Genomic DNA, 27,116 nt, shown 5'->3' on the forward strand with positions numbered 1-27,116 from the left:
ACATGTAAAAGTATGAAATTAGAACACTCCCTAACACCATACACAAAAATAAACTCAAAATGGATTAAAGACCTAAATGTAAGGCCAGACACTACAAAACTCTTAGAAGAAAACGTAGGCAGAAGACTCTATGACATAAATCACAGCAAGATCCTTTTTGACCCACCTCCTAGAGAAATGGAAATAAAAACAAAAATAAACAAATGGGACCTAATGAAACTTAAAAGCTTTTGCACAGCAAAGGAAACCATAAACAAGACCAAAAGACAACCCTCAGAATGGGAGAAAATATTTGCAAATGAAGCAACTGACAAAGGATTAATCTCCAAAATTACAAGCAGCTCATGCAGCTCAATAACAAAAAAAACAACAACCCAGTCCAAAAATGGGCAGAAGATCTAAATAGACATTTCTCCAAAGAAGATATACAGATTGCCAACAAACACATGAAAGAATGCTCAACATCATTAATCATTAGAGAAATGCAAATCAAGACTACAATGAGATATCATCTCACACCAGTCAGAATGGCCATCATCAAAAAATCTAGAAACAATAAATGCTGGAGAGGCTGTGGAGAAAAGGGAACCCTCTTGCACTGTTGGTGGGAATGTAAATTGACACAGCCACTATGGAGAACAGTATGGAGGTTCCTTAGAAAACTAAAAATGGAATTATCATACAACACAGCAATCCCACTCCCGGGCATATACCCTGAGAAAAGCATAATTCAAAAATAGTCATGTACCACAATGTTCATTGCAGCTCTATTTAAAATAGCCAGGACATGGAAGCAACCTAAGTGTCCATCAACAGATGAATGGATAAAGAAGATATGGCACATATCTACAATGGAATATTGCTCATCCATAAAATGAAACGAAATTGAGTTATTTGTAGTGAGGTGGATAGACCTAGAGTCTGTCATACAGAGTGAAGTAAGTCAGGAAGAGAAAAACAAATACCATATGTTAACACATATATGTGGAATTTAAGAAAAAAATAAAAGTCATGAAGAACCTAGGGGTAAGATGGGAATTAAGACACAGACCTGTCAGAGAATGGACTTGAGGATATGGGGAGGGGGAAGGGCAAGCTGTGATAAAATGAGAGAGTGGCACGGACATATATACACTACCAAACGTAAAATAGATAGCTAGTGGGAAGCAGCCACATAGCACAGGGAGATCAGCTCGATGCTTTGTGACCACCTAGAGGAGTCAGATAGGGAGGGTGGGAGGGAGGGAGACACAAGAAGAAAGAGATATAGGAACAGAAGTATATGTATAACTGAATCACTTTTTTATAAAGCAGAAACTAACACACCATTGTAAAGCAATTATACTCCAATAAAGATGTTAAAAAGCAGAACAGATGAATGGATAAAAAAGATGTGGCACATATATACAATGGAATATTACTCAGCCATAAAAAGGAACGTAACTAAGTTATTTGTAGGGAGTTGATGGACCTAGAGTCTGTCATACAGAGTGAAGTAAGTCAGAAAGAGAAAAAAAATACCGTATGGTAACACATACATATGGAATCTAAAAAAAAAGAAAAAATGATCAGAAGTACCTAGGGGTAAGATGGGAATAAAGATGCAGACCTACTAGAGAATGGACATGAGTATATGGGGAGTGTGAAGGGTAAGATGGGACAAAGTGAGACAGTGGCATGGACATATAGACACTACCAAACGTAAAATAGATAGCTAGTGGGAAGCAGCCACATAGCACAGGGAGATCAGCTCAGTGCTTTATGACCACCTAGAGGAGTGGGATAGGGAGGGTGGGAGGGAGGCACAAGAGGGAGGGGATATGGGGATATATGTACATGTATAACTGAATCACTTTGTTATAAAGCAGAAACACACCATTGTAAAGCAATTCTACTCCAATAAAGATGTTAATAAAACAAAAACACAAACCAATCAAAAAATGGGCAGAAAACCCAAGAGACATTTATGCAATGAAGAAACACAGGTCGCCAACAGGCACATGAAAAGAACCTCAACATCACTGATTATTAGAGAAATGCACATCAAAAGTACAATGAGGTACCACCTCACACCAGTCAGAAAGGCCACCACTAAAAAGTCTACAAATAACAAATGCTGGAGAGGGTGTAGAGAAAAGGGAACCTTCCTACGCTGTTGATGGGAATGTAAGTTAGTGCAGCCACTGTGGAAAACAGTGTAGAGGTTCCTCAGAAAACTAAAAAGAGAATTACCATATGATCCAGCAACACCCCTCCTGGGCATATATCCAGACAAAACTATAATTCAAAAAGATACGTGCACCCCTATGTTCATAGCAGCACTACTCACAATAGCCAAGACCTGGAAACAACCTAAATGTCCATTGATACATGAAGAGATAAAGAAGATGTGGTACATAAATACAATGGAATACTACTCAGCCATAAAAAAGAACAAAATAATGCCATTTGCAGTAACATGGATGCAACTAGAGATTATCATACTAAGTGAAATAAGTCAGGAAGACAAAGATAAATACCATATGATATCACTTATATGTGGAATCTAAAATATGACACAAATGAACCTATCTATGAAACAGAAAGAAATCAGGGGCATACAGAATAGACTGGTTGTGGCCAAGGGGGAGAAGGGTAGGAGAGGGATGGATTGGGAGTTTGGGATTAGCAGATGCAAACCGATATATATAGAATGGATAAACAACAAGGTCCTACTTGTTGGGAACTATATTCAATATCCTGTGATTAAACCATAATGAAAACAACACGGAAAAGAATGTGTGTGTGTGTGTGTGTGTGTGTGTGTGTGTGTGTGTGTCACTTTGCTGTACAGCAGTAATTAACACATCACTGTAATTTAACTATACTTCAATTTAAAAAATTATTTTAAATAGTACTAACATTCACATTATAGGGATCCCATAAGGAGAAGAGGGAGACAAAGGGGTCAAAAATGTATCTGATGAAATTACGGCTGAAAACTTCCTAAACCTAAAGAAGCAAACAGATATTCAGGTACAAGAACCACAGAGTCCCAAAGAAGATGAACACAGACACACACCAAGACATGCCATATTTAAAATGGCAAAAGTTAAACATAAAGAGAGAATTCTAAATTAATTGGTCCAAGATGGCAGAGTAGAAGGACATGCTCTCACTCCCTCTTGCAAGAGCACCAGAATCACAACTAACTGCTGAACAATCATCGACAGGAAGACACTGAACACACCAAAAACGATACTCCACATCCAAAGACAAAGGAGAAGCCACAATAAGACGGTAGAAGGGGCGCAATCACAATAAAATCAAATCCTCTAACTGCCAGGTGGGTGACTCACAAACTGGAGAACACTTATAACACAGAAGTCCACCCACTGGAGCGAAGATTCTGAGCCCCACGTCAGGCTTCCCAACCTGGAGGTCCAGCAATGGGAGGAGGAATTACTAGAGAATCAGACTTTGAAGCCTAGTGGGATTTGATTGCAAGACTTCGACAGGACTGAGGGAAACAGAGACTCCACTCTTGGAGGGCAAAGACAAAGTAGTGTGTGCATCAGGACGCAGGGGAAGGAGCAGTGATGCCATAGGAGACTGAACCAGACCTACCTGCTAGTGTTGGAGGGTCTCCTGCAGAGGCGGGGGGTTGCTGTGTCTCACCATGAGGACAAGGACACTGGCACCAAAAATTCTGGGAAGTACACCTTGGCATGAGCCTTCCCAGAGTCTGCCATTAGCCCCACCATGGAGCCCGGTTAAGCTCCAGTGTTGGGTCGCCTCAGGCGAAACAACCAACAGGGAGGGAACCCAGCCCCACCCATCAGCAGCCAAGTGGATTAAAGTTTTACTGAGCTCTGCCCAGCTGAGGAACAGCCAGCTCTACCCACCACCAGTCCCTCCCATCAGGAAACTTGCTCAAGCTTCTTAGATAGCCTCATCCACCAGAGGGCAGACAACAGAAGCAAGAAGAACTACAATCCTGCAGCCTGTGGAACAAAAACCACATTCACAGATAGACAAAATGAAAAGGCAGAGGGCTATGCACCAGACGAAGGAACAAGATAAAACCCCAGAAAAACAACCAAATGAAATAGAGATAGGCAACCTTCCAGAAAAATAATTCAGAATAATGATAGTGAAGATGATCCAGGACCTCAGAAAAAGAATGGAGGCAAAGATTGAGAAGATGCAAGAAATGTTTAACAAAAACCTAGAAGAATTAAAGAACAAACAAACAGAGATGAACAATATACTAACTGAAATGAAAAATACACTAGAAGGAAACAATAGCAGAATGACTGAGGCAGAAGAAGGGATAAGTGACCTGGAAGAGAGAATGGTAGAATTCACTGCTGCAGAACAGAAGAAAAAAGAATGAAAAGAAATGAAGACAGCCTTAGAGACCTCTGGGACAACATTAAACACAACAACATTCGCATTATAGGGGTCCCAGAAGGAGAAAAGAGAGAGAAAGGACCCGAGAAAATATTAGAAGAGATTATACTCGAAAACTTCCCTAACATGGGAAAGGAAATAGCCACCCAAGTCCAGGAAGTGCAGAGAGTCCCATACAGGATAAACCCAAGGAGAAACACACCAAGACACATAGTAATCAAATTGGCAAAAATTAAAGACAAAGAAAAATTATTGAAAGCAGCAAGAGAAAAATGACAAATAAAATACAAGGGAACTCCCATAAGGTTAACAGCTGATTTCTCAGCAGAAACTCTACAAGCCAAAATGGAGTGGCATGATATATTTAAAGTGAAGAAAGGGAAGAACCTACAACCAAGATTACTCTACCCAGCAAGGAGCTCATTCAGATTCCATGGAGATATCAAAAGCTTTACAGACAAGCAAAAGCTAAGAGAATTCAGCACCACAAAACAACCTCTACAACAAATGCTAAAGGAACATCACTAAGCAGGAAACACAAGAGAAGAAAAGGACCTACAAAAACAAACCAAAACAATTAAGAAAATGGTAACTTCTCTAGGCAACAAACACAAGAGAAGGAAAAGACCTACAGTGATGACCCCAAAACAATTTTAAAAATGGGAATAGGAATATACATATCGATAATTACCTTAAACGTGAATGGATTAAATGCTCCAACCAAAAGACACAGGCTCACTGAATGGATACAAAAACAAGACCCATGCATATGCTGTCTACAAGATACCCACTTCAGACCTAGAGACACATGCAGACTGAAAGCGAGGGGATGGAGAAAGATATTCCATGCAAATGGAAATCAAAAGAAAGCTGGAGTAGCAATACTCATAGCAGATAAAATAGACTTTAAAATAAAGAATGTCACAAGAGACAAGGAAGGACACTATAGGAAGGATAGGATAGTGATCAAGGGATCAATCCAAGAAGAAATAGCAATTATAAATATATATGCACCCAACATAACAGCACCTCTATACATAAGGCAAGTGCTAACAGCTATAAAAGAGGAAACTGACAGTAACACAATAATAGTGGGGGAATTTAACACCTCACTTATACCAATGGACAGATCATCTACACAGAAAATTACTAAGGAAACACAAGCTTTAAATGACACAATAGACCAGATAGATTTAATTGATATTTATAGGACATTCCACCCAAAAAGAGCAGATTATACTTTCTTCTCAAGTGCACATGGAACATTCTCCAGGATAGATTACATCCTGGGTCACAAATCAAGCCTTGGTAAATTTAAGAAAATTGAAATCATGTCAAGCATCTTTTCCAACCACAATGCTATGAGATGAGAAATAAATTAGAGGGGGAAAAAATGTAAAAAACACACACATGGAGGCTAAACAGTACATTACCAAATAACCAAGAGATCACTGAAGAAATCAAAGAGGAAATCAAAAAATACCTAGAGACAAATGACAATGAAAACACGATGATCCAAAACCTATGGGGCACAGCAAAAGCAGTTCTCAGAGGGAAGTTTATAGCAATACAGTCTTTCCTCAACAAGCAAGAAAAATCTCAAACAAACAATCTAAACTTACACCTAAAGCAAAGAAAGAAAGAAGAACAAACAAAACCCAAAGTTAGTAGAAGGAAAGAAACCATCAAGATCAGAGCAGAAATAAATGAAATAGAAACAAAGAAAACAATAGCAAAGATCAATAAAACTAAAAGCTGGTTCTTTGAGAAGATAAACAAAATTGATAAACCATTAGCCAGACTCATCAAGAAAAAGAGGGAGAAGACTCAAATCAATAAAACTAGAAATGAAAAAGGAGAAGTTACAACAGACACCACAGAAATACAAACCATCTTAAGAGACTACTACAAGCAACTCTATGCCAATAAAGTGGACAACCTGGAAGAAATAGACAAATACTTAGAAAGGTATAACCTTCCAAGACTGATCCAGGAAGAAATAGAAAATATGAACAGACCAATCACAAGTAATGAAATTGAAACTGTGATTTAAAATCTTCCAACAAACAAAAGTCCAGGACCAGCTGGCTTCACAGGTGAATTCTATCAAACATTTAGAGAAGAACTAACACCCATCCTTCTCAAACTCTTCCAAAAAATGCAGAGGAAGGAACACTCCCAAACTCATTCTATGAGGCCGCCATCACCCTGATACCAAAACCAGACGAAGATACTACAAAAAAAGAAAATTACATACCAATATCACTGAGAAATATAGATGCAAAAATCCTCAACAAAATACTAGCAAACAGAATTCAACAACACATTAAAAGGATTATACACCATGATCAAGTGAGATTTAACCCAGGGATGCAAGGATTCTTCAATATATGCAAATCAATCACTGTGATACACCATATTAACAAATTGAAGAAAAAAACCCATATGATCATCTCAATAGATGCAGAAAAAGCTTTGGACAAAATTCAACACCCATTTATGATAAAAACTCTCCAGAAAGTGGGCATAGAGGGAACCTACCTCCACATAAGGCCATAAGCAAAAAACCCACAGCAAACATCATTCTCAATGGTATAAAACTGAAACCATTTCCCCTAAGATCAGGAAGAGGACAAGGATGTCCACTCTCACCACTATTATTCAACATAGTTTTGGACGTCCTAGTCATTGCAATCAGAGAAGAAAAAGAAATAAAAGGAATACAAATTGGAAAAGAAGAAGTAAAACTGTCACTGTTTGCAGATGCCATGATATTATGCATAGAGCCTCCTAAAGATGCCACCAGAAAACTTCTAGAGCTAATCAATGAATTTGGTAAAGTAGCAGGATAGAAATTAATGCACAGAAATCTCTTGCATTCCTATACACTAATAATGAAAAATCTGCAAGAGAAGTTAAGGAAACACTCCCATTTACCATTGCAACAAAAAGCATAAAATACCTAGGAATAAACCTACCTAAGGAGACAAAAGACCTGTATGCAGAAAACTATAAGACACTGATGAAAGAAATTAAAGATGACACAAACAGGTGGAGAGATATACCATGTTCTTGGATTGGAAGAGTCAACATTGTGAAAGTGACTATACTACCCAAAGCAATCTACAGATTCAATACAATCCCTATCAAATTACCAATGTATTTTTTACAGAACTAGGACAAAAAAACCTTAAAATTTGTATGGAGACACAAAAGACCCCGAATAAGAAAAGCAGTCTTGAGGGAAAAAAATGGGATTGGAGGAATCAGACTTCCTGACTTCAGACTATACTACAAAGCTACAGTAATCAAGACAATATGGTCCTGGCACAAAAACAGAGATATAAATCATTGGAACAGGATAGAAAACGCACATATGGTCAACTAATCTATGACAAAGGAGGCAAGGATATAAAGTGGAGAAAAGACAGTCTCTTCAATAAGTGGTGCTGGGAAAACTGGACAGGTACATATAAAAGAATAAATTTAGAACACTCCCTAACACCATACACAAACATAAACTCAAAATGGATTAAAGACCTAAATGTAAGGCCAGACACTATAAAACTCTTAGAGGAAAACATAGGAAGAACCCTCTTTGACATAAATCACAGCAAGATCTTTTATGATCCACCTCCTAGAGTAATGGAAATAAAAACAAAAATAAACAAATGGGACCTAATGAAACTTAAAAACTTCTTCAAAGCAAAGGAAACTACAAACAAGACGAAAAGTCAAGCCTCAGAATGGGAGAAAATATTTGCAAATGAATCAACGGACAAAGGATTAATCTCCAAAACATATAAATAGCTCATGCAGATCAATATCAAAATAAAAACCACCCAATCCAAAAATGGGCAGAAGACCTAAATAGACATTTCTCCAAAGAAGATATACAGATGGTCAAGAAGCACATGAAAAGCTGCTCCACATCACTAATTATTAGAGAAATGCAAGTCAAAACTACAATGAGGTATCACCTCACACCAGTTAGAATGGGCATCATCAGAAAAGCTACAAACAACAAATGTTGGAGAAGGTGTGGAGAAAAGGGAACCCTCTTGCACTGTTCGTGGGAATGTAAATTGATACAGCCGCTATGGAGAACAGTATGGAGTGTCCTTAAAAAACTAAAAATACAATTACCATATGACGCAGCAATCCCACTACTGGGCATATACCCAGAGAAAACCATAATTCAAAAAGACACATGCACCCCAGTGTTCATTGCAGCACTATTTACAATAGCCAAGTCATGGAAGCAACCTAAATGCCCATCAACAGACGAATGGATAAAGAAGATGTGGTACACATATACAATGGAATATTACTCAGCCATAAAAAGGAACGAAATTTGGTCATTTGTAGAGACGTGGATGAATCTAGAGACTGTCATACAGAGTGAAGTAAGTCAGAAAGAGAAAAACAAATATTGTATATTAACGCATATATGTGGAACCTAGAAAAATGGTACAGTTGAACCAGATCGCAGGGCAGAAATTGAGACACAGATGTAGAGAACAAACGTATGGACACCAAGTGGGGAAAGGAGCGGAGGGCGGTGATGGTGCTGTGGTGAACTGGGAGATTGGGATTGACATGTATACACTAATACGTATAAAATGGATAACTAATAAGAACCTGCTGTATAAAAAAATAAAATTTTTAAAAAAGAGATAATTCTAAAAACAAGAGAAAAACAAAGAGTCCCATACAAGGGAACCCTCATAAGGCTATCAGCTGATTTTTCTTCGGAAACTTTGTAGGTCAGAAGCGAGTAGACTGATATATTTAGAGTGCTGAAAGGGAAAAACCTATAACCTAGGATTCTCTACCCAGCAAATTTATCATTCAGAATTGAAAGAAAAAGAACTTTTCAGACAAAAAAATAAACAACTAAGAGTTCATCAATTCTAAAAATGTGTTAAAGATGTTCTCTAAGTAGAAGAGAAAAGCCTACAACAAAAAGTAAGAATTTACAGGAAAGGAATAATCACATTAGTAAAGTCAAATACAGTATATAGTAAAGGCTGTGGATCAACCACTTTAATAAACTAGTACAAAGATTAAAAGACAAAAATTTTGTAAAATCAACTATAATAAACAGTCAGGGATAAATATGAAGATGTAAAATATGACATCAAAAATACAAAATGTGGGGGATTTCCCTGGTGGCGCAGTGGTTAAGAATCTGCCTGCCAATGCAGGGGACACGGGTTCAAGCCCTGGTCCAAGAAGATCCCACATGCCACGGAGCAACTAAGCTCTAGAGCCCGCGAGCCACAACTACTGAAGCCCGTGTGCCAAGGGTCCATGCTTCGCAACCAAGAGAAGCCACAACGAGAAACCCACGCACCGCAACGAAGAGTAGCCCCGGCTCGCTGCAACTAGAGAAAGCCTGCGCACAGCAACGAAGATCCAACACAGCCAAAAATTAATTAATGTAAAAAAAAATACAAAATGGGGCTTCCCTGGTGGCGCAGTGGTTGAGAGTCAGCCTGCCAATGCAGGGGACACGGGTTTGTGTCGTGGTCCGGGACGATTCCACATGCCGCAGAGCGGCTGGGCCCGTGAGCCATGGCCGCTGAGCCTGCGCGTCCGGAGCCTGTGCTCCACAACGGGAGAGGCCACAACAGTGAGAGGCCCGCGTACCGTTAAAAAAAAAAAAAAAAAAAAAAAAAAGTGGAGGAGGGGAGTAAAAATACAGTATTTTCCACAGCATTCCTATCACCTGGTCATGTAAACAATGGTTGGGTACTTCAAGAGATGGAGCACTCCAGAGTGCCCAATCGTTCCACAGATTTTATTAGTAGAAGCTTTTTCCTTTGTCCATTAAAATCTAACTCCTATAGCTTTCTTACCCTTAAGGACCATAAAGAATTAGCCTTTCAAATACCTAGCAAAAACTGGCAGAACCTTTTCTCTCCTAGCTACGTATTCCCAGATCCTTCAGTTATTCCTTAGATAATATATTTTTTGGTTTCTTCATCCTCATGTCCACCATCTCCCAAACACATTATTTATCTCTTTCCCTTTTGGGGAGGTGGGAGAGTACCCAAAACTAAATGCAAAGATGAGGTTTAACCAGCACAGACAGCAAGCTTATCCCCACTTCTGTTCTAAACACTGTTTCTTTCACCCAATTAACATTGTATGCATTTAGATACACCCAAGATTTAGAAGGTGGAAGCGAGGTGAAGTCCATTTCCCTGAATTCTGCTACTGCCACTGGTTAAGTACAATTGTGGAGACTTTGCTTTTTCCACAGCAGATGAAAGTTTGCTAATCACCGGCTTTATGGGCGATTAAAGACAATTGTGGAGACCTCCGACGTGGCTTCCCGATTCCTGTTTTGAAGTCAGTGGTTCCGGGGCGGCCTCCCAATACCTTTCCTTGCTGATCCTGGCTGAAGTAGAAGCTCCCCTGGCAGAGCAGTTCCACCGTGTTGTTCTAAGAGGCATTTCTAGAGGTCCAACCTAGAGTCCGCTGCTCCAGCACATGTGCCAACTGTGTAATGACCTCATTCCTTACATTAAAGCTCTTGCTGCTTGAAATGGATAGAGTGCTTTCTGTTCCCTGCAACTGTATGCTAACCATTTTGAACCATGAGTAGGATTTCACAACACAGTAAACTTCTAGCAATTGAAAGTATTGCTTTATATTCACATGTATGTAATATCCGTGGGGCTGGAGTGTGGATGGATAGATGGATGGACTCGTGGATGGATGGATGTGGGAAACACTACCTTCCTGTCTCCATATGTTTAACCCATAGAGTCACAGGGTAGCCACACTGGCTGGCATCTATATTCCTGAGCAAAATATGTAGTTTGGCCACAATTATAAATCCCACTGTATTGATCAGGACTCTTGGTTACAAGGGACAGAAACACACCTCAAAACAATTCAAGCAAAAGAGGGAGATTAATAATAATTGAACAGCAGAAAGGGCAGGAATGGATATGGTCTTAGGGACAGCGAAATCAAGGATCAAATGTTGTTAAGGAGTCTCTTTCTTCACCTCTCATCTCTGCATCTCTCTAAATGTTACATATATTCTCCCAAACTAGCTTACCTAACAGAGTGGGGTACATGGCTGCCGGTTACTCCAGATTTATATCCCAAATGCTCCAAAACCATAGAGGAAAATGAAGGCCCTCTTCTCTCAATTGAAATTTGGAAAAATAAAAAATAAATAAAAATTCTGAACATGGTTTGAATCTTATGCCCATCCCTTGGACCAAGCACTATGGCCTGGGAGTGAGGCACTATTGCTAGCCCAGCCTGGACCACAGATCATCCCTGAGCCTGGGGAGTGGAGTCTATTAGCAGGATGAGGCAGAACAGACACTGAGCACACAGAGCAAGACTCACCCCCAAACCTGAAGATGTTCTGAATGATTCACTAATTGTAGCTGTGAGGCTTTTAGATGTTCACTCTTCTCAGAGGACTTAAAACCACTCACATGACCCCTACACTGAGAAATCTGCTTCAGTATTATTACTCTGGTGAACATGTTTTGAAAGATTTCATCCGTGGAGGATTATTGTCATAAGGTACTTATGTCAAGGTCAGCTATTTGTCTACATCAACCGTTTAGAATCTAGAAATAAGGAAAAGTAGCCTTTGAATAGGTAGAAGTGGCATTTTAAAAATCAAATTATAGGGATGGTGAAAAAGTCTGGAAATAAACACTAGTCATGGTTATACAACATTATGAATATACTTAATGCTACTGAATTGTACACTTTAAAATGGTTGAAATATTAAATCTTATGCATATCTTACCACAATAAAAAATTTTCACACAGCTATGCATCTTAGTTATTCATTTATGAATTCATTTATTTTACTTTAATCTCAAAGGAAATCTAGAATGTACAGACATATCCATGGAATAATGAGATCCAAAATGCTAGTGTTGGAAAGATCTCAATGCACTCAGCTCTCCAAGTGGAAATCCATGATGCCATAGAATTCCTGGGCTAAAAGTGTTAGCACAGATCATCTAGTTAATCCTCCACTTGTCACTAAAGAGCATTTCACTCCATCCATCCAGGACACCTAATTCATCCTCGACACAGATGCTCAACTGGTTTAGAAATGCCACTGATGGTAATTGCCCTCCCTAGGCTTCATAAGCAAAACTTAGGTACAGCCCAGACTGGAAAGAAATTCTTATGGGGAGGATGCTGGTACAATGCCCCCACCCACTGCTACGTCATCATGAGCCAGTAGGCGTTTTCCTCCCAACCCACAGAAACATTATTAGAAGAAAAATGAAGCCTTCCATGTTCTTAACCTTAAGGACCTGAGACTGTTCTGTAAGAGGAAAGAGGAGGCATAATGTTTTTCTTCCCTAAATAACAGGGAATGATGAGCTCAGAGAAGGCTAAACTGACCCTGACCTGGTGAAGTTGTCTGTGATCATTTGAGGTTGTAGAAACAGAGAGATTAAAAATTCAATGCTATGGTCCTATTTCCCTCTGTCAGGGCATTAGGCTTTTAGATAACTATTCATGTCTCCAATGAGACAAAGGCTGTTATGGAGAAGCCAGCCTTCCAGAAAGAATTAAGGACATCTACAGAATTGGGTTAAGTCAGACATACTCTCTGGTCAATTGGCCATAATGTATCATCTTTCATGTCCTTCTCATTTTTAGCTCTCCTGGAACCTCTTTCTTTTGTAAAAAAAAAAAAAAAAAAATATATTGTTTTATTATTTATACACAGTACATGACAGAGAACTAAGAAAGTAACTAGGAGAAGAAAAAAGAAAGTAAAAATCCCCATTATGCATTCCTTTGACAGATATTTACTGAAGGCTCACTACTTGCCAGGCTGATATAACAGTTACCTATCACTGTAACAAACTACCTCAAAACTTAGTTGCTTAAACAACCATTTAATCTTGCTCATAAATTTTGTGGGTCAAGAATTGGGGAATGACTCAGCTGGATACACCTGGTGTTTATTGGGCTGGTGCACTGGACAGGTGACTTTCAGGATGTCTAGAACCTCAGTGGTCCTTGGCCATTCTGTCTCTCTCTTCCTTTCCCTCCCTCCCTTTCTCCCTCCCCATAATGTCCCATTCTCTGGGCCTCCTCCACTTTTTTTTTTTTTTTTTTTTTTGCGGTATGCGGGCGTCTCACTGTTGTGGCCCCTCCCGTTGCGGAGCACAGGCTCCGGATGCACAAGCCCAGCCACCATGGCTCACGGGCCCAGCTGCCCTGCAGCATGCGGGATCCTCCCAGACCATGGCACGAACCCGTGTCCCCCGCATCTGTAGGCAGACTCTCAACCACTGCACCACCAGGGAAGGCCTCCTCCACTTTTTTTGAATTTCTCACAGCATGGTTGTCTCACAGTAGTCATACTCCTTAGGTGATGACTAACTTCCCCGCAGGTAGTATTCTAAGAAACCCAAGTGAAAGCCTTAGCACTCTCTGAACCTCGCTTCTGCCACATTTTATTGGTCAAAGTGAGTCATTAAGACCAACCCAGATCCAAGGTGAGAGAAGGAACAGACTCTACCTCTCTATGGGGCTGTGGAATGCAGACCCAGGGAGGGGAAGACTTTATAGTGGCCATCTTGGAGAGAGGCTACCACACATGGTGCTGTAAGAACCTAGATATAGTCTCTTCTCACAGAAAAAACAGGCGACGCAAACAAGTCAACAGGTCATCCCAGGGATACAAGAGGTAAGCCGTGGAATAGGAGCACATGGAAGGAGAACCCAACCCAGACTTGAGAGGTCAAGAAAGAATTTCTGGAGTAGAAAATACTGAACATGAGACCTCGGCCAAACTTGAAGGGATTGTGTGACTAGGAGAACAGCAGAGACAGTGTTCTAAAAGTTGGGAACAATATTCTATAAGACCCAGGAGAAAAAGAGAGAGAAGGAGCATTTGCATCCAAAAACCTGAAATAATTCCAATGTCAGAAGAGTAGGGTGAAAGGGTATGAATGTTAAGAGATGACGTTGAAGAGGAAAGACCAGAACATAAATCCCCACTCTTTTCTATGTAAGGGTAGCTGTGCATTTAAAAAATATTTTGTGTACAAAGGTGGGTTCATGCCATTCATAAGGTTTTGTGGTCCACATTTCATCACTTTATGTTGTTAACATTTTTTCCTTCTCAATAAATGCACTTCTAAAATATCACTTTAAATAAATGTATAATATTCCTTTATTAGCTCTATGTTACTTTATTTAACCAATCTCTTATTGCAGGATATTTAGAGTATTTCCAGTTTCTTTTTACACTTATCCTCATAGCTAAATCTTAACATTTTTAATGATAACTTCCAAGATACAGAGTTTCTGGTTCAACATATATGAATACTTTTTCTTTTTTTTTTTTTTTTTCTGCGATACGCGGCCCTCTCACTGTTGTGGCCTCTCCCGTTGCGGAGCACAGGCTACGGACGCGCAGGCTCAGCGGCCGTGGCTCACGGGCCCAGCCACTCCGCGGCATGTGGGATCTTCCCGGACCGGGGCATGAACCCGTGTCCCCTGCATCGTCAGGTGGACTCTCAACCACTGCGCCACCAGGGAAGCCCTATATGAATACTTTTTAAAGGTTTTTGATACATGGTGCCAGCTCATTTTCCAGAAATTTATTAATGTTTAAAATCCCACCAGAAATGTGAGAGTACCTATTTCCCTATATGCTTTCCATCAATAGGAAAAGTCATTTTGTTTCTATTTTTTTACCAATTTGATAAGTTTCTGTTTACATTTCTGTAATTACTGAGGAAATAGAATTTTTTGTATGTGGGTAGTTCTTTTTTTGTAGGCTTCTTAAGATAATAAACTTATCAAAAATAGATAAGTGGCTAGACTTCAAACTTTAAAATGTTATGAAAAATTTAATCTGCTAGTAAATTTAAACTGTAGTTTGACAACACCTCTGTCTTTCTTTCCTCTCAAGAACTTCTCTGTTTGACCTGTTCTGAAATTGTCCCAGTGACTTTTTGGTATAGAAGGAGGAGAGAAAGTCAAGGGTTGTGACTAATCAGAGACCCAGGCTAAGTTCAATTCCAGTTAAATAGGTGAAGTGGGGTGAGTGGGGGGCCTTATTTCATTCACAATAACTCATTGGCTCCCTCTTTTAATGTATTTAATGATCCTGTGAGCTTAATGACTGGTGCAATTAAAGTCACCCTACTTAAGCATTGTGAATTACATTATGCTCGTTAGAGGCTGTCTTTGATAAAACATAAGAGCAAGTCATCTCTTTTACATCATAACTCATTTTAAATATTGCTTTTCCATATCTGTCCTTGCCCAGTTGATTTATTACCCAGTACTCCCAAGAAGTGTAATAAAAAGAAAGTTGGGATTTGAGTGATTCTTCCAGTGTCTGGATAAGGAGGCAGCTAGGGGGGAGATGGCCTTCTGATTGGTTAGCCTAAAAATGGGGATGCAAGTGAGGGTGGCAAGCAGGAATTAAAGTAGACGAGTTACACAGAAGGAAAATATTAGCTTTTTGTGGCCTCTCTGCCCTTCCTCCCTTTGGATGGAAAATCAACAAAAGCCAGGTCTCCACTAGGAAGACTTGAGAGATTTACTTATCCAGATAAACCAGGGGAATACATCTGAGAGCCAGGACAGGGGACAGGCACGCACACACACGCGCGCACACACACACACACACACATTTAACTTAGCTTTGAGTTTCTAATTCACCTCAGGAACAAAAAAAATTGGTAATATAGTAACACACTGGACCTAGATTTCCTTTTCCATTTTTAATGTATGCTTGACTTATTCTTCAGTTTCAATATATCAATACTTCCTTACATTACTGTGGTCTGCAGAAGACTATTTCCTTCTTAAATTGCTATAACAGACATCTTAGATATGTCAGTTGCCTAAATCCTATTGTTTCTTGGGAAATAATAATAATAATAACGGGCTTCCCTGGTGGTGCAGTGGTTGAGAGTCCGCCTGCTGATGCTGGGGACGCGGGTTCGTACCCTGGTCCGGGAAGATCCCACATGCCGCGGAGTGGCTGGGCCCGTGAGCCATGGCCACTGAGCCTGCGCGTCCGGAGCCTGTGCTCCGCAACGGGAGAGGCCACAACAGTGAGAGGCCCGCGTACCGCAAAAAAATAATAATAATAACAACAGCTCACACTTTTATACCACTTGTGGTTTGTGTTATTTAAAATTAATGTCATTCTCATCAGGATTATATTAGTGGCACTAGATCATCCTTACAGAAGATAGCACCTATGATTTCATTGCACCAAAACCTCTAGAAATAAGTTACTAACATTAAATAAGTATCTGTGTCAAAATAAGGTTGATCCAAAAACACCTTCTGTAGAAAAAAGTAAAATCAGCCAAACAGTTTAAGTTACAAAATATAGAGTGAAAACAAAGGGCACTCTAATACTCATTAATGAAAATATATACAATTGGTATAATCATTCTGGAAATAAATTTGGGAACATGCATCCAGAGCCTTAAAAATAGCTGTACCTTAGTGATTCCTCTTCTATTAATATATCCTAAGGAACCATCTGAAATGCAAATAATTTTTTAAATAAAGATCTTCATGTATGAATCCTTAATAATAAAGGAAAATTGGATCCAATCTAAATGACCAGGACAAGATAATGGTTTAGTAAATTATGATGTATCCATATGACGGAACCCTTTGTAGTCACTAAAAATATATTTCGTCAGGATTTTTAATGACATGGAAAATGCCTTTGATGTTCCATTAAGTGAAAAATGTCATAAAATTATGTGCTAAAATTTAATCTCAAAATTATATACCCAATAAAAATAGAACAAAGTATCTCAATGTTGTAGTAGTATTATTTTCTTCTTTACATTTTTTGCAGTTTCCAAATTTTCCACAGTGGGCATCTGCTAGTTTTCAAATCAGAAAAAAAATACCCATAGAAATAAAAAACTAAAATTAAAAACAGTTTGTACGGTGAGACCTGGAGGAGCCAAATTGCTCAGAGGGATGAAGTGTTTCAGTGGATTTAATGTTGTGACAAATTAATTAGGAAGACTTTCTGGATCTCTTTGCTGAAGATAAAGTCATCAGCCAACAGTTATTTTCCAATATACCAATTACATACTTCTTTCAGGGCCCTACAGGCTGTTCTTACTCAGCTCAACCCAGGCACCTGGGGGAGATTCCAGACCACTACAATTCAGTGAGTGCAAACATGTATCTGTGCAACGGAGAAACCAGGGGAAATACACCAGGTGCCCTGCCTGGCAGGACTACAATTCTAGAAGAAGAGGTCTATGAAAATTCACTCTGAAATATAGGTGCAAATGGTTAAAAAAGGGGAATGAGTTTCTGAAGAATTGCAGAAGAAGTAACTTTCCCTGGAGAGCTCAAGAAATGACGTCACAGGACAAGAGAAAAGGGAGCCTTGCGGAATGGGCAGGATTCTAACAGAAAATAAGAGAGCCACCCCCACTCCCTCCCCAGGCTGGAGAGCCAAGATGGACAAAAGCACAGGGGCAGAAAGGAAGTCAGGGCACATCTGGGCTCAAGAAGAGGTCTTCGTAGCAAGAGCAAGGGGTATCTTAGGGAGGGGTGGGGCATGGCTTCTCAAGGGCATTTAATTCGCCTTCTAAATAGGTAACTAATGGACACAACTGAGTCTTTGCTCAATTATTATAGATGTTTTGCTGCCTCAAGCATCCATGGGAACATTAAAAACCACAATACACTTCCATAAATGCATATGTCAAAGGCATAAGATACTGTTCTAAATAATAACTGTAATCCCTTACCTTTGTATGGCACCTTTCAATTTACAAAGCTTTTCCCTATGGTTTATCTCATTTGCTCTTCACAGCCACCCAGTGAGACAAGCATTATCATCACCACTTTACCGATAAGGAAACACTCAAAGAGATCTGATGAGTCATCCCCAGTGGGTGACAGAAGGAGTAAGTGACAGTTGGGTGGTTTCAAACCTTCTAACTCCATTGCATTGCTTTCCGTACTGCAGCTGCCTCTGCCTCCGTACTGCAGAGACACACCCTAGAAGTCCAGGTCTCTTTTACCTCATTGGGAACTTCACTGTAATCATTGTCATCATCTTCTTTCTTCTTGGATTACAGAGTACAGAGGGTTCTGTTTAGACTGGGTTTGGAGTCTTCAAAGCAATTCTCTACTTTCAAAGTGCTTTCACACCTCATTTATCCTTACAACTTCTCAGGTAATTCAGACAAATTGAAAACTTTAGCCTAAATACACTAACGACAGAATGGGACGCAGAGGGGGTAGGAACCGGGAGGGAGAGGAGGTGCAAGCAGGAAGGAGCAGCCAATCTACTCAACTTTTTGTTTGTTTGTTTGTTTGGTTTTTTTTGCGGTACAAGGGCCTCTCACCAATGTGGCCTCTCCCATTGCGGACCAAAGGATCCGGACGCGCAGGCTCAGCGGCCATGGCTCACGGGCCCAGCCACTCCGCGGCATGTGGGATCTTCCCAGACCAGGGCACGAACCCACGTCCCCTGCATCGGCAGGCTGACTCGCAACCACTGTGCCACCAGGGACGCCCTACTCAACTTTTGGACTCACTTTGTGCTACACAGACTTGGGCAGAAAAAGGCCTTACCCGCACTGAGGATGTTAAAAAGTACTTGTACTTCTGTCCTTCCCAGGTTGACAGACTCCTGGAAATGTAAGGGGTACAAAATCCCTCTTTACGAGTTCCATTTCTGTTGCACCACTTTCATTACTGAAACCTTCTTCAACGTCTGGCTCCATAAGAAAAACAGTTCTTGAAATGGTTTCAAGTAATCCTCACACTTCTAACATTGAATATGGCTGCCAACTAATGTCACAAGAACTAAACAGATGACATCTGGAAAGGAGGATTTTCAAACCCACTGTTTCATTACCCCCACCCGTGCCTTTACAGGCAGCGTGCAAAGGAGAGGTGAGGCCGCGAAGGGATTCTCTGAAACTTACTTTGGAGGAGAATATCGGGGAAGGGTACATGTTAAAAATCAGATTTATCATCTGTCCACGTTGTCCTGATTTACCAAATGCATTTCCAACAGGGAGGGTGATGCAGAAGGCTGCCTATTAAGCCAGTGAGTCCAGGATGTCTTTACAGCCAATCATCTCCCCCCAATACAAATCCTATTGCTCAAAACATCAGGCTGTCTGTGGAATTGAGCTGGAATTTAATGAACAGATAAATCAACAATACTTACTAGGCATCTCCAATGGTCCTGCTCTGTGAAAATCATTGTTCAGTGTAACTTTGGGAAAGGCATTTAATATTTCTTACACCAGGTCTCCCCATCTGAGAAATGAGGATACTAATAATACCAGCTCTTCCAAACTGACAGTATTATTGTGAAGCTTAAATAAGGTAATATATGTGGAAGGGATTTATAAGTGCTAATGTGCCAGGGAAATGCAAAGTCACGTGATGATACGATGAAGCATGGGGTCTGAGCCTTGTTCACGAGGAGCTCGCTGCCAATTTGGAGGAACAAAGCATAAACATATCAAATGTAAGTAACAGTGTAAGGATTAAACTATAGAAAAGGTAACATGACAAGCAGTTTGGCAAGATAATGTATAATTATTCGCAAGGGAGAGGTACAGACGATGAGATTTATGAATATAAAACAGGTAACAATCTCAGCGAGCTGGAGTGATGTGACAGGCTTTGTTGGGAGAAGCAACTCTGGATCTGGCCTTGGAGGGTGGGCAGGTTGAGCAAGAAGCATAGGATACCATCCCCACAGTGAACTTCCCCAGAACCAGGGGGGAAGAACACACTGAGATGGTATTCACAAACCACTCCTGCAAGTGGTCTACTCTCTGAAAGCAATCAAGTAAGGTTCCACCATCATCAAGACCCAGAGTGAGCTTTAATTTTATTTTATTTTATTTATTTATTTATTTTGCGGTATGTGGGCCTCTCACTGTTGTGGCCTCTCCCGTTGCGGAGCGCAGGCTCCGGACGCGCAGGCTCAGCGGCCATGGCTCACGGGCCCAGCCGCTCCACGGCACGCGGGATCCTCCCGGACCGGGGTACGAACCCGTGTCCCCTGCATCGGCAGGCGGACTCTCAACCACTGCGCCACCAGGGAAGCCCCAGAGTGAGCTTTAAAAGAAGACCCTACGAGTTACCATAGAGTTCCAACTTGGAATTACTTGGCTGCCCCATAACCAAAAACCACCCAGACCCCCAAGCTCCTCTTCACTGCCTCCCCTTTTTTTTAATGAATACAGCTGTGATTTTTCTTTATTTTTTAAACTTTTTATTTTATATTGGAGTATAGTTGATTAACAATATTGTGTTACTTTCAGGTGTATAACAAAGTGATTCAGTTATACATGTATCTATTCTTTTTCAAATTCTTTTCCCAGTTAGGTTGTCACATAATATTGAGCAATGTTCACTGTGCTATAGGTCTTTGTTTGTTATCCATTTTAAATATAGCAGTGTGTACGTGTGAATCCCATCACTGTGCCCTTATTCACACTCACCTCACCCTGTTAAACTGTAGAGTGTCTTTCAGGAAGAGAATATAGTCACCCAGCATGGCATTCCCTACCTGAGGCAATCACAGTGTGTTCCACTGTGGTTAGCAAACTAAATTCCAAGTGGGAAATACAGAAGCAAAGATAAAGAGAGAGAAAACAAAAGATGTGTCTCCTTTCAAAACCATTCCCTGGGCTTCCCTGGTGGCGCAGTGGTTGAGAGTCCGCCTGCCGATGCAGGGGACACGGGTTCGTGCCCTGGTCCGGGAAGATCCCACATGCCGCGGAGCGGCTGGGCCCGTGAGCCATGGCCGCTGAGCCTGCGCGTCTGGAGCCTGTGCTCCGCAACGGGAGAGGCCACAACAGTGAGAGGCCCGCGTACCGCAAAAAAAAAAAAATAAAGTCATTCACTCAGCGACGGCTGTGTTAGAAAAGCCTTCGTATTTATGAAGAGAGGTACTAGGTCACAGGCTACAGTGAGGAGGCTGGGGCGTGCCCCTGAGTTGCCGGGCAAGGTGCTAATGGACTGAGTTCAGAGGCTCGATCTCCTGCCCATTCATTTCACAGACTAAAAAGCAGTTAACTGTCACCATTTGCTGGACACCATCAGTAGAATCCCATCCAACCATCCCACTGGTGCAAAGTGTGGGTCATGACATAGTTCAGAACAAGGTGCAAATGGCTTCATCCAACACGTGGCCGTGCCTAGATGCCTGGAAAGCAAGTCGGACGGAGTCCAGGACACGATTCAATCCCTCCTTCCTCCCTCCCAAATGCTTTTTACCACTGGTCTAGTCACTCTCACCCAATATGTCAAAGATGTATCCACTCCACATCTTCACTCAAGCTCTGCCCGCCACCCTTTTGGCCTTGCATCTCTCACACAGAGCATTGGTTCAAACATGCTCCTTTCTTCAGGACTTGAATAGTAACTCCAGACTCCTCTGCAGGGCTGCCCCAACGCCCCAGTCCCCATGGTGTCCCACTATCTGAACTCTTGACACACCCACGCTGCCTTTCCTTTGCGCCCTGGGATTACTCCCTTGAGTTTGCACAGTGCTTTGTACACAGTAAGCTCTTTTTAAATGTTTAAGAAATAAATCCCGATTACAAATGGTAGCAAAAGGGGGTGGGCTAGAAAGAGCAGAATACAACTTTGTTTTGAGCTTATCTGTTTGGGGTATAACTGCCTTACCGCCCCAAATAGTACATCAGTAGCAGCATGAGTAATAGTAGTGGTAGTGGTAACAGTAGGAGGTGGCAGAGTAATAGCGTGTTCGGCCTTGGTTTCTTAATAATACTAGACGGGAGGAAAACATCTGGCTCTACCAGTACAGAGAAGGAGAACTAGCTATGGAATTGAAGCCCTCACCTAAGAAATTTGAGTAAACAAATTGGACAGGAAAACATAGATCTTCGAGGCATAAAAATGAAAGAATCATCATTTCCTCGCATATTTTTTTGCTCTTCTCCAGATCCAGTTAGTCACAGGTCTTGTGGATTCCCCCTTGTAAATGTCTCCCACATCTATCCCCAATCTTAGATCATCCTCAGCCCTTACTCTACCTTCTCTGGACTGTTCCAGAAACTCTTGCCTGGTCTCCACCCCTCTAGCTTTCCCTCTTGCTTAATACACGTCATTTCAAGGCTGACGATGACTTTATAACTCTCCTGTCTGAGCGCATCACTCTGGGCTTCTAAACCATGAATGCCTCCCCTCCCAATCCCCTAAGGATAAAGGCTGTACTCCTTAACACGGCTTCCTAACTTGGCCCCAAACCACATTTCCACCTTTATTTCTCCCAGTGGCCCCTCACATCCTACTTTCTAGACATATCCAACTGGTCCCCAATCCCCAAACATAGGGTTTGTTTGTTTTTTTTTTTTTTTTTTACATCCCCTTGTCTTTATATATGGTGCTTTCTCTGCTTTGCTACCTCCCAACAAACTCCCAGTCATCCAGTGAAGATCAGCTTAAAAGTTACTTCTACTGGGATGCTTCTCCGACCAGGGCTCCACCCTGCCCCGACTCCTTCCTCAGCTTCCTCACAGAAGACAGTCACAGTTGTCTGCTCATATGACTGTGCAATCCCACCAGACTGAGTTCCTGCAGAGGTGGGGTTGGGTTTTATTTCTCGCACACATCCTGAGTGCCTGGTACACAGAAGGTGCTCAACAAAATGTTTGTTGTGTATTGAATGAATTAACCCAGGCGGGCTGTCCACTCCCATCAAATCCATATCCTTCTCTGCTTTGTCCCTGCAACTATATTCTTTGCCTTCCCCATATTTCACTGTGATACATTAATAAGGAATGAGAAATGAATGAAAGTTAGACAATGGGTATGAACAGAGAGTACCAGGTCATTAGCGATCATTTTTTGCAAATCAAAGCATTTCTAGATCAAATCTATGTGTTCTGATTCACTGTCCTTTTTCCTCTTTTACAAAATCCAGTAAGTCCCAGATCTTATTGGTTCTCCCTCTAAAATGTCTCCCATATTTTAGGTCACTCTCAAGCCCCAGCCATATCTTATTTGGGACAAACCAGGAGAATTCTTTTAGCCTGAAACTCCTGGAAATGTTTTCTGATTCATAGTCTTCCATTATTTTAGAAACAGTACCTGGAATACTTTCTTGCCTCTTAGGTCTTTTTTAATGTCCCCACAGTATCTTCAAGGCAACAGGATAAGAGAGAAGGACACCGATTACCCGTCCAGACAAAGCACTTTTAAGTTCCGCCTCATCTGCTAATTCACTGTGAGACTTTGGTCAACACATTTTCCCTCTCTGGGCCTCAGTTTCCTTTTCTAGTGTCTTCTTGAAAAAAAGCCTCCAAACTAAGCAAACTTGGAGCTGGTCTTCTACCGGAAGGCGCTCTCTGAGGAGTTTTCTAGCTCGAACACTCAGGCTCCCGAGTTCCGTCCCTCTCCCTTTCCTGCTTGCTTGCTTCCCCTGCCCCGCACTTGCCAGTACCAAGTCCGACCAAAGCCTCAACATTTTATTAGAATTTATTTCCATGATTACCTTTGTGTCAAGACCTCCTACCAGAAATAGGAAGGGTGAATATAAAAGACCTATTTCCTTCCCATTGTGTTTTCTCCTCCCCTCTGTAGTGAAAATGACCTATGTGGACAAGCCAAAACGCTTTTGAATTGAATTCACCCAAGTAATATACACAAGGTTTTAATTTACAGTTTGGGGTCTCCAGGCCCCTGCATATGAGTTCTATAAATGAGACATGTTGCTACAATAAGTCCCATTGGGAGAGGCTGGCCTTAGAATGAGAACAGCTGTAGAGCTATAATCCAACAAAGTCAGCTTCTGAATCAGATATGAATTATTGGTTCAGTCACAAAGCTATGGGTACACTTTCCCTCACAAGCATTCACATGTGGCCTTTGGCAGAAATGAAAATATCCTTCCCTCCATTACTGGGTTTGGTTAATAATGAACCTTTATTCTGAATACTTTCTTTTGCCTTAACTTCCTTTCTCTTTGTTCTCATTCTAATTTCCTCTAAGACCTCCAATAACCAGCTACACAAGGTGAGGCTAAGAGCTCCTGGGAACATTTTAGAGCTAAGGGAAGCCAAGGCAGCTGAGAGGATCGTTCTCAGCCTTGTTTGTACACCGGGAACACATAAGGATCTTTCAAAAATCCCAGCACTAAAGTGATTCCAGTATGTAGTCAACACTGAAACCACTATTTTTTATTTTTATTTATTTTTTTGCGGTATGCGGGCCTCTCACTGTTGTGGCCTCTCCCATTGCGGAGCACAGGCTCCAGACGCGCAGGCTCAGCAGCCATGGCTCACGGGCCCAGCCGCTCCGCGGAATGTGGGATCTTCCCGGACCGGGGCACGAACCCGTGTCCCCTGCATGGGCAGGTGGACTCTCAACCACTGCGCCACCAGGGAAGCCCGAAACCACTATTTTAAAGTCAATTACGTCTAAAACCACCAGAGCCTTTCTCCCCATCCCCAAACAATATGTAGGAAATATGGGTACGAAAGACTTCCTTCTTGAAGCTGACACGTCTGAAAGCTTCAGGTCCGAAGACAAAGGCTTGTCTTCTAAACCAACTAAGCCACTCATAAACATTGGGAAAAAGAAAACCTCCTGTACTTAAGGGATTAAAGAATTTTCAGATGTGGGAGCTACAAAGATAGTAGGCTCTCACCAAATATCCAACACTGCAAAAACATTTACCCAACTACCATAACTTCTGGAGTGTCAGCTTTCTGATCCTTGAAGCATTTGGTTGTGAAGTCCCAAGGCTAACGGAACAATAAAAAATGTAAAAGAGTGAAAAAGGTTAGGAACGGGAACCTGTGTTTCTAATACGACTGCTACGGAAAGGTGTGCTTCGGAAGAGATGTCTGAGGACAGGCAAGGGAGGGGGTACCCACTTAGCCAGCCAGTCAATGTATGCGGAGCGGGGAAAACCACATCTCCTTTCCATCACTGTCCAGACGTCTGTCACGTCTTCCCTGGACAACTGCAGCAGCCTCCTAATTGGCCCATTGTCCACTACCACCCCCTGTCCTTCCTGAACAAATGATGTACGTGAAGCGCCGTGCTTGGTGCCAGGACTCAGAGATACATCACCCTGGTCCTCCCTTCAAGGAACTCTGAATCTAGCAGATGAGACACAAGTAAGGACACTACTGCCACAGTCAGGTAAGTTTTTAGCTAAGGTATCAAAGAGGAGGGTGCGGCAGCTTCTGGCTAGGAAAATCAGAGAAGGTTCCAGAGCAGAGGTGATGTCTGAGTTGAGAGACATTCCAGAAAAAAGGCACAGCATGTGCAAAGACCCAAAGGTAGGAAAGATTCTGATTTATAATTGAAATCGAAAGGACCTCAGTGCAGATAACAAAGTAGCCGGCAGGCAGATAAAAGCCTGTCAGGACCAAGGGCTGAAAAATGAGGCAGGAACCTAATCGTGAAAAGCTACAGATCCACGGTGCAGTGAGGAATTTGGATTTCGTCCCATAGTCGATGAAGTACCATTGGAGGAATTTGAGCAGGGAACTCACATGACTATCCCTTAGTTTTAGAAGGCTCTCTTTGATAGCAGGCTGGAGGATGCCCTGAAAGAGACCAACCTTGGAGGCAGGTGAAGTTGATAAGAGAATGTTGCCAAAGTCCAAGTGAGAAGATGAGGCCCAAATTCAGGTGGTAACAGTGGGACTAGAGAGGAAGGAAACTTTAAATGATTTGAATATTTATCCTGATTTCCTCCTGGACTTTGAATCTTGGTTTTTGCTTGTTTGGTTAGCTGTTAGGTTGGGTTTTATTTCTTAAACATGAATTGAGTACTCCCATGCTTTCACGTGTATCAAGCCTCACCACACCCCCTGAAATATAGGTATCAGTATCTCACTTCTACCAAAGAGGAAACTGACTCAGAGAGGCTAGGTAACTTGCCCAAAGCCACACAGCTAAAGGCAGCATCTAGCCTGGTGCCCAGATTTTCTGACTCCAAGTCAAGTGCTCTTCCAACTACACCTCCACTAAGTAGCCCCAGACTCATTCTTGTTCTATTTCTTTCCTATGTCAGACTGAAGGCTGGCAGACAGACAATCTGTCTGGGCGTAACTTCAGTGGCTCAGAGGGCAGCTGAGGTAGAGCCTGGCTTTGTAGTCTGAGCAACCTGGGTCTGATTCCCAGCCCTGAACAAGAACACTGGAGCCTCAGTCTCCCCATCGGTCACAGCATCATCCTGCAGGGTTGCTATAAGATTGTTGTAAATAAGATCAGAGCCGCCAGTACTATGCCTAGTACATAGTCTGTTCTCAAGAAATGGTACCAATTTTTCCCCCAGAATAGTCAGGAAAGAGTCAAGTCATCACCAGAAAAGATGTCATATATTTGACTTAGGAATATGGTAGTAAAGGCAGGAAAGAGACATAAACTAGGTTATGAAAAAAAATTTTTTTGCGTGGTTTTACGATCTCTCCTGTCACCTCTAAGGCAATTCTTTCCCCTTCCATGTGTGTCACTGAGGTAGCTGGTGAAAACACCCCCTAACCCCCTCCCCAAGCAAGCACGCTAGCAAGCCCAGGAGATCCTTGTGCTAAGCTACTTTACAGGGGTTTTCTGTTCTCTTTTTTTCCTCTCTCCTTTCACGCTAGAATTAAGAAACCTGTAACTTGCTGCTTATCTCATTATCTCCTGCCTTGCATTTTAATGTGTCGCTTCTAAAAAGACCTCATTGATATTCCAGT

The 27,116-nt window shown here is 41.5% G+C and overlaps 1 long non-coding RNA gene across 2 annotated transcripts in view; it reads right to left on the reverse strand.

Moving 5' to 3' along the window:
* Window positions 1-27,116, reverse strand: part of LOC132428935 (uncharacterized) — a 290,602-nt gene that overhangs the window by 210,535 nt on the left and 52,951 nt on the right. Inside the window, exon 1 of one of the 2 annotated variants that reach the window (XR_009520259.1) lies at window positions 3,607-3,651. The exons of the other annotated variant lie outside the window; for it this stretch is intronic. This is a non-coding gene — a long non-coding RNA (uncharacterized lncRNA). Of the gene's footprint in view, window positions 1-3,606; window positions 3,652-27,116 lie in introns of those variants that run through there. 2 annotated transcript variants of the gene reach the window in all.

This window comes from Delphinus delphis, chromosome 8 (genome assembly GCF_949987515.2).
Source record: "Delphinus delphis chromosome 8, mDelDel1.2, whole genome shotgun sequence".
Lineage (NCBI taxonomy): Eukaryota > Metazoa > Chordata > Mammalia > Artiodactyla > Delphinidae > Delphinus > Delphinus delphis.